The sequence below is a fragment of the Berghia stephanieae genome, chromosome 10 (genome assembly GCF_034508935.2).
Source record: "Berghia stephanieae isolate SIO BIC M18660-M18661 chromosome 10, UCSD_Bste_1.3, whole genome shotgun sequence".
Classification (NCBI taxonomy): Eukaryota; Metazoa; Mollusca; class Gastropoda; order Nudibranchia; family Aeolidiidae; genus Berghia; species Berghia stephanieae.
Genome location: NC_088369.1, coordinates 22493467 through 22502435, shown reverse-complemented (window position 1 = coordinate 22502435; position 8969 = coordinate 22493467). Strand labels below are relative to the sequence as shown.

General features: G+C 32.5%; 1 long non-coding RNA gene across 1 annotated transcript in view; it reads left to right on the top strand.

Moving 5' to 3' along the window:
- The first annotated feature begins 582 nt into the window (after positions 1-582).
- LOC144980831 (uncharacterized) overlaps positions 583-8969 on the top strand; it is a 14918-nt gene continuing 6531 nt past the window's right edge. The window contains exons 1-2 of the long non-coding RNA XR_013646972.1: positions 583-6533; positions 7069-8969. The exon at positions 7069-8969 is cut by the window's right edge and continues 6531 nt beyond it. This is a non-coding gene — a long non-coding RNA (uncharacterized LOC144980831). The remainder of the gene's footprint in view (positions 6534-7068) is intronic.

The window sequence follows — 8969 nt, the reverse complement described above, 5'->3', positions numbered from 1 at the left end:
TTACGGATCGAATAACTGCTTTGGATGGGCCGACTTATGCTGGGTTTGTTTTGTCTTTGTAGGTTTTTATAAAGCAATGAAAGACTTATGATAATGATACTGTAGATGCGGTGATTGATTTCCTATTGTATAATGTATATAAATATATATATATATCATATTCCCTGGAATTCATGTATAATTCGTGTCATATTACTCTCTATTGTTGTTTGTAAGATGATGAATGAAGACATATTTATGTTTACAGCCGTAATGATGATGACTCTATAATCCTTGTTGGCATCGACCATATAGGAAGTGATTTGTGGTCTGGATGAATCTACTTGAAATATTGACATTGTATTGATTATATAATAACTTTGGAGACTATAGTTTAAGTTTGTTGTAAAATAATGTATGTCATGTTTCATTGGGTCTATTTTTAACAATTTTATTTGAATCGTTTATCACACATATTCTTTTCTTTTTAATTATTTTTTCCATGAAGGTCTGATACAGTTTTGTCATTGTTATACATCGTATTACTGACTCGTCTTCTCATCGTACCATACATGATTTTATTTTCCCATAGGAACCAAATTGAGATGCCATATTATTCACTTTATCTTATATTTCAAACAAAACAAATTACATTGTCTAATTACCGTTATTTTATTTTTTTTTTTTCCTGTCGTTCTTTTTAACTCTACAGAAATCTCATCATAAAAATTCAAATGATCTCCCGAGCTGACGTAGTTTTTAAAATTGCTATGTCGGTGTTACAGCTTAGTCATCAGGGATTTTTTTTCTCATTGCGGACGGGTTCGTCTCGGACACGCAATGTAAGTGTGAGATAGGTTTGAAGAATTGGTCTGTTGAGAGAGATTTTTACTTGTATTGTCCCGTCTTCAACAGCCCATTTCAAGTATAGAATTGTAGATTAACGTTAAAATTGGATGATAATTGCCTAGTCTGCAATGATGTTGATTATACAAAGACATACAAAGACTAGTAGTAACAACTACCACACACATTTCTGCACCATTTCTTTACACACAGTACTTATCTCTACTAAAATAATCCCTTCTCTTTGCGGATTTTCGAACCAGTCTGTTAAGGCCGTATATTTGAAAAAAGAGAAAACGAACTCGTACCCAAATTTGCCTTCTTTCTTTTTCTTTTCCCTTTCTTTCTATTTTCTTTCTTGCATTTTTGTTTGTTTGTTTTTCGATGCACTCGCTTCAATGCTATTGCCAAGACTGATACAAGTTATCCACCATTTTTCCTTTCCCATTTATTTACTTAGTATTTTTTTAACAGCTAAATATCATATGCTATGCTTGTGTTGTGTTTTTAAGTTGGAAAAAACGGGCTCTTTTTAGAATGGACAGTTGAAAAAAATTTAATTTTTTTTCCCTGCCATTTGGAAGGAATTGAGAGTTTTTTTAGTAGTGAGATCTTGATAAAGAGATTCTCTGATTTGGAATTTTCTTTCAAATCATGAAATGCCTCTGTAAACACTAGAGACATATTTATTTCAGCAAATTTGATGGAGAAGTCAAGCATGTAAAAAATGACAATTCTAGACAAATCACAGATCTAGTCTTCAATCCGGAATGGACGTGTTTATGAAACTTTGGAAAGAAAAAACAATTGCCTGCTTTTTAAAACATTGTAGTGGATAAAATCTGTCACAACCACAACACTGTGAGAAAATTGGTCGACTTTATGTGGTACTTTCATGTTACAAAAAGGAAATCATCCTGAACTGAATTATATGTCCTTCTGATGATATAGCGTTTGTCTATCTAGAAAGAGCTAGAGTTGACTCCTGACTCACAGCGTTTGATGCTTAAATGTACATTAAAATAATCAGTTTCCCTTCCTTCCCTTTCTACACCATCCCATTATCTGGTCCTCTATGCTTACCGTCACACTGCGTGATTGCCTCGTACAGTCTCAACACCATCAATTGGAACTCTGTGCTCTGTTCATCCTCTTTTAAAATTTTTTTAAAGCCCCAGATCGTATCTTTCTACTTAATCCCAATGTAAATGTTCCTGCTCGAAGCTTGGAAGAAATTAATGACAATGTGAAATTGAATGTAAGCTTCAATTTGATATAAGAAAACAGATAAAATGGACGTTTCAGGTTTCCCCTGTATCAACAAAACAGGATGAATGAAACACTACAGACGAATGGGATAATCTGGTAGTGTTGTTAACAAATTGATTAGAAATATAAAACTCTATGAATAGAGCACATAAGGTTTTGTATTAACGGTGTTAGACTGGACAATTCCTCTGCCTCTGGTTTATTATGGGATGGCTAGAAAACACCTGCGCTATTCTACTTTTCTTGTATTTAACCTCAAGCCTGTTGTTGACTGCGGGACACAAAAACTTACATCTAACATATGCAGGATTTACCATAGATTTTTAAATTATCGACTGAAATAAAATATAGTTTTCTGTCTTTGCTGCATATCATTTTAATAATTATATTGCTTTTAATTTTTTATTATTTTTTTTATGTTGATTTGTAGCGCTTTTTTTGTTTGTTAATTTTTTTTTAATTGACTTGTATGATGATTATTTTCAATAGTGTTTTCAAAAACAATGAAATCTTATGTATGACTTAAAATTTTATTTGGAGCAAAAAAAAACACACATAAACAACAAACAGAAGAATGAATTTTTAATCAGGAATCATCGGGTTTATCCAGACGTTTGATGTCTTTGATGTGTTTGTTACATTTTATCCTGCTGTTGGTTGCAGGATAACTCATGCTTTTGGTTCCATTTTAATGTCATAATTTCCATGCTTTAAGAGACTATATGTCATGATTACAAAATGATAACATTTGTGTGTTCTTGGTTTGAATTTTTTGCCTCCACCTTCTCCCACCCCCCACCCCCATGCCCACCCCTCCCAATTACATTTGTACATTCATTTTTTAAATAATTTGTTGGGGTTTTTTTGGTCTTTTTTTTTTCTTTCGGGTTTTGTAATTTTGCAGTTTCAGACTCTTAATTTAACATTGGCTGTTGTTCCCGGCTAATTTCAAAGAGGCAAAAAGAACATAGTCGTGTCAAGTTTTTGTAATGAGTTGGTGCCGTTTTTTGCTCTGGTGCTTCTAAAATAATATGTATACCCATTTTTATCTTCTTTTTTTTTTTTTTTTTTTACCAATTTTTATGTTAATATTTTTTCTTTTCATCAACAAAAAATACACTTACATTGGAATCTATGAGCGAAAAATGTAATCTTTTTGAGACATTGATTTCTTCACAGTCAGGTCATATAGGATATTTTTCTGCCCAATCAATTGTTTTATTTGTGAATATTTGAAGGTGCTTTGGACCCGTTCTTTGTCTCTTTTTAAAATTGTTTTACATTTTTGTAGGTCCATCTTTACAACTTAAATTGGGGAAAATATTGGTGTTTTTTATTTTTTTTAAATATTTTGTTCTTTTCTTTTTATTATTTTTTTCCCCCACTAGTTTGAAATGTGCCATAGCCACAATTTTTGCCTTACAAAAGACGAAACAAAAACAAAATCATTGGAAATAGAGATTGTCTTTTTGTGGCCATTGTGCTTACTAGATTCATTTCAAGTCACAACATGTCAGCTTTTGCATGTTACATTGTGAAGGCTATTTTTAAATAATCGATTTTCCATTCTTCTATTTTAGGGTATTTTAGTATTGATTGTATTTCATATTTTTATTATTTTGTTTTATTTTATTCACGGGAGGAAGGAGATGAGTACTAGAGGGAAATATTTTTTTAGGTATATTTGTTTCTTTGTTTTATTCAAGTCCCACTGTAGATAATTGGCATCAAACTGGCAAGCTTCAATAATTTCCCAACTTGCATGGCCTTTTATTTGCACGCTTCAGCGCTGGCTTGACTCTTTTAAAAGTAGATCTGCAACATTTCAAAAGCATTGCTTTATTTTTTAAATCTTTCTTTTTAATGTTGGAAGTGCGTGAGTGATTGATTCTTCGTTGTGGATATATTTTTTTCTCCTTCGTGTGGTCATATTGGCTTTTTGGTATTGTTGTAGATTCTGGGAAATCGATGCCTTGTCATAGATGGCAAGTGAGCTGTGTCTCACGGAAGGATAGTGATAAGGATGAGAATTTGCCTAATGTTCCTGTTAGGGACGCGTCTATCAGACGTGGGAGTTGTATCTGTAATGACTACCCTGGAGTCAGGCATTATGCATATATCTATACAACTTTGTTGTGGTAGGTCCATTCAAAGAAGGTCATTCTTTGAAAATCGACATGAAGGTTTTTCTCTCTGAAATGGAATCCTGATGTCTTAACTCTCTCCAAACCAACCATTTTCAGGGTGTTTCCCCGAAATCTCAGGCCTACCCAAAACAAAAATTTATTCCTTTACACTGAAAAAACTCGGAAACCATAAGGACATACATAGCCTACTATACATAATTTTGTTCTCAGCAAAATAAGCTTTTGCATAACAACATTACGTTGTGGCCATGACAACAAATTGTCTTCAAATTTTGTGAAGTATAAAACAAATCTGAAAAAGAAAAATGTTCATTGTATCGTAATGAACATGACAAATTTCCTGTCATTGGTAAGGAGAGGGTTAGGTAGGGTCTTTGGGGGACTAAAGGAAAGCCATCTGAACTGAAATTTCCCAGAGAAATTAAGAATTACAAAGTGCAAACCAGTTTCTTCTATCTTTGAAATCCTGAAGAAGTAAAATATGAATTGGATCTTGGAATCTCAAGCGAAATGACATGATCTTCTGGTTAGTGCCGTTTGCCCTTGGTCAGTCGAGGAAGAGAATGGAGAAAATAGAATTTTACTTCAAGAATGAAAAAAAAAATTGGTTAGACGATTTAGATTTGGAATGTTTAATGAGAGATTGCCAATGTATACGATTTTCGCAAACGTGCCCAAGATCTTTACAAAATGCCAAAATCTTACTCGAGTGCGGTAGATTGGAGGTGTCTACTCACTACATTATATCAGTGAGGATCACTGACTGCACATTCATTTTAACGCATAGTTTAAGCATGGGTTCATGGCTCATTTATAAAGCACATCAAGGCCTCTGGTCAAAAAGGGAGGTAATTGTGCAGCTTTTTTTTTAAATTTCAAAACTTGAATATTCTATTCTCTATTTTATTAATTTTACTCCTTTTTTACTTTTTTTTTTTGTGATAGCTCATTATTTACCCAAAATGTAATTTTAATTTTCCTGGATCAGCTTTTTGAAAGTTTTAATTTGAATTGTAAATTATTCAAATGATTGTTTTTGGGTAGATTTTTAGACTTTGAGTTTTAACTGGTTTCTTTAATACAAGCTTTACAACATTTTAATGGCTTTGATTTCCACACTCACTTGTCTTACCATTTTGTATAGAATTTCATTTCGTTTTTATTTTCAATTCTTAAAAACAAAATAAAAGTTCTGTGAATGTTTGAAACATTTTTTTCTGCCTTGTTGCTTCATATTTGTTTGTATTTATTTTATAGATAAAAAAACAAAAAGCTAATTAAAGTTGAACTGAACTCGTTTCAATTCTTGATTTAGCGAAGTGGATTGGAAAGAGAGCTTGTGATTGTTTGTTTTGATCAATGATCGTGTGCTCCTGCTTTGTTTTTTCGTCTGTTCAAACATGTGTTGCATTGCTTGTTGAAATTTATCCTAAAAAAAAGCAAAATATTTTGTCTTGTTTTCAGCTTGTCGTGCTTGCTTTTTTGAAAAGAATTCAATACCTGTGCCTATATCTGCATGCATCTTGCTTTCATTTTGCTCTTTCATCCTATCTCTTTTTCAGTTGAAAAAATTATTCTATCATACAATTTTTCCCGCTCTCACCCCCTACCCCCTGCCCCCCCCCCCCCTCAATGCCGGTCCATCAACCAACCAATTCTTTAGAAATTTTTGAACAGAAAGATACAGCTGTGTTTTGAAATATCCACCCGTATCGTCTGCAAACACCAACACTCCTGATTATTTAGATGCAATATCCCTGACTATATTCTCAATCATAGTAAGATTACATACAATTGCATGTCTATGTTCTACATAAAATGCATTCTCTTTCTCGACACTACATTTCCTATCAACTTGATCATCAAAAGGGGGTTTGCGGTATTTTTCATAACAGAAGAACTTGGTTTGAAATTATATCTAAAGTTGATACGACAAGACGTATTAAATACTTTCTATTATTTTCAGATTTCGTTCTGCTCAATTTGTGGAGGTGAAATTTAAGCTTATGCGATAACTTAAACAAAAGTGAGCCTGACACGAGATTATGTACTTTATGTACCTACTGAATAATTTAATCCATAAAAACAGAGTGATGCATCATCCCAGCTGTGAGAGATTTGACTCGTTTGTCAACATTTCAGTTCTTTTAGATGACAGAATTCATTCTAAAATACACCTTATACCAAACACTAGTATGGCTGCTACTGACATGTTTATCAATGCCAGCCAAACACTCTAGTATCCCAAAAAGTAATCTAGAAATTAATAGTTATTCTTCTCTTCTAGTCTGGGTGGGGTTCCTACCTTCCATAGTGGGCAGGGAGGTACTTTCTGTGTCTTTTATCCCCTCTTATGTTTTCCAATTGCTTTCTGTCTTTGTCTTGGAATGAGATTGCTTGGTTTTGTCCTGACCTTGGACGGAGTCCTTGGCTGAGAGGGAAACAGTCGAATGTATAGTTATAGTTTTGGGAGATGATATTTTTTTCGTTGTAAATCATCTCTCTGTTATGTACTGTTACTGTTTTCATTTTTAACATATGATTTGTAAACATTTGAGTGTATTCCTCTTAGTGGGGACCTGTGCTTGTGTCTGGATGAGACTTTTAGGTGATCACAAACTAAGTACTTTGACGGTGTGCTCTTGGAATCTACATCTGTTCCCTATTTGAACCAATTCCCCTTTGTCTCACCTTTTCTCTTGTGCTTTAATTGTAATTCTAGAACTTTTTACTATCCCATTTTCTTCCTTTTTACTGGCACTTATATGACCTTAATGTGTTGCAAGCGCCGTAAAACCCTTAAAAACAAACAACAATTCTCTTCTAGTCGACATGCGATTTAAAAAAAAAAAAACAAAAAAAAAACATTCAAATAGCTTTGCTAAAAATATTTTTGGAAGAAGAAATAAAAAGGGAAACAAATTCATCCTGATCTGTTTTCCCATTGAATTCTGCCCAAAGCTGTGAATCCAAAAATGAATGCAAAGACAAAGAATATATAAAACTTCTGTGTTCAAAAGGCTAATTGGAATTCACATTTCACCTTTATTCCTATTATTGAAATTAAATCTTTTTGTATGTATTGAAATGTGAGCAACGTGGATAGAGAATACTTTTTATATTGTTATTTTTCATACATTCTTTGTTTTCATTTTGGATTAAGAGTCACCAATATTAGCTATAGCTAATATTTTTATTGTATTATACAACAAGCAGACACGGGGATCATTCTGTGTACCAAACTTCTCTGTTGATGAAAAGAGTTCAATGTTTCTGCACGTGAAACAAATGACACAATAATATATGCGTCCGTGTCTATAGTGTGTGATAGAACATCTGTGTAACGGGCTATACAGGGTTGAAAGTCGACACCAAAGGGTATTCTATATACAATCAGGATTGTGGGAAACTATTTATATTTCATAATATCAAACTGCAGATTTCCAATATCATTTTAAGTGCCATAATTCAGTTTTAGATTTTTTAATTTTTTTTTTGGTTCTTTTAGACACAACCACAGAAGCTCAACTGTGGCACCCCACAGAAATTTAGAGAATATAAAAGGTTTTTTTTAAAAGGCTTTACTTGAATTAAGAGTTAAATCTTAGGAAATTATGTGACCTCAGTAAATGGTTCATTTCAGGGTTGTTTTTTTTTTTTATGAGTTAAGTATGACAAATGTAATTTTAAAATTGTGTAAAATATATCAAAAAATGTATTATTCACCATCGTATTCCTATTCAAATCACTGATACAGACTACAATATTTTTAGCATTAAGGTTTAACTTAATTGTTGTCATGTGTGCCATAACTTTTTAAAAGTTTTGTTTTGTTTTTCTTTTTAACACTGTTATATAAAGTAATATTACTCCCTATTTTTATTATATTATATATATACATCTATATATAAATATGTATCTACAATAAAATGAATAGTCGCCATAGTTTTTACAAGGGGAGGGAAATTGGAGAAATTAATTTTAAATTGAAATATTTGAAATTTAAACCAAAGATCGTGTAACGCTTAGAAATTCCTTGTGGCAAAGATGACCACGTGTCTGTATTGCTAACAAAATCAATGTTTAGGTTAAGACCACGCTTCTGTATTGCTAACAAAGTCGATGTGTAGGTTAAGACGTATTGCCAACAAAATCAATTTGTAGGTTAAGAGGACATGTTTGAATTGCCAACAAAATCAATTTGTAGGTTAAGAGGACATGTTTGAATTGCCAACAAAATCAATTTGTAGGTTAAGAGGACGTGTTTGAATTGCCAACAAAATCAATTTGTAGGTTAAGAGGACATGTTTGAATTGCCAACAAAATCAATTTGTAGGTTAAGAGGACGTGTTTATATTGCCAACAAAATCAATGTAGGTTATACTTTTTTGTTGCACGAATAATGTTTTTGTTTGAATTATACAATTTTATTTAAATTTCTCCATTTTTGTTCACGGTCAATTATTATACCAATTAATTAAGACCATGATTAACCAGAAGAATATATTTTTACAGCAAGATTATATCATACTCCTAAATCTAAGTTTGCTTCGATCAGTCTTCTTTCCATGTACGTTTTTATTTGTCAATTGATTTCTTCTTTTTAAATGAATTTGAAGTGGCAAGTTTTAAGTTTGGAGATTCGTCATGCTTCGCCATGTTCATAACAATAATTGTACAATAAAAAAGTGTGCCATATCGAGACCTATCTCGACATCCATCAGGTTG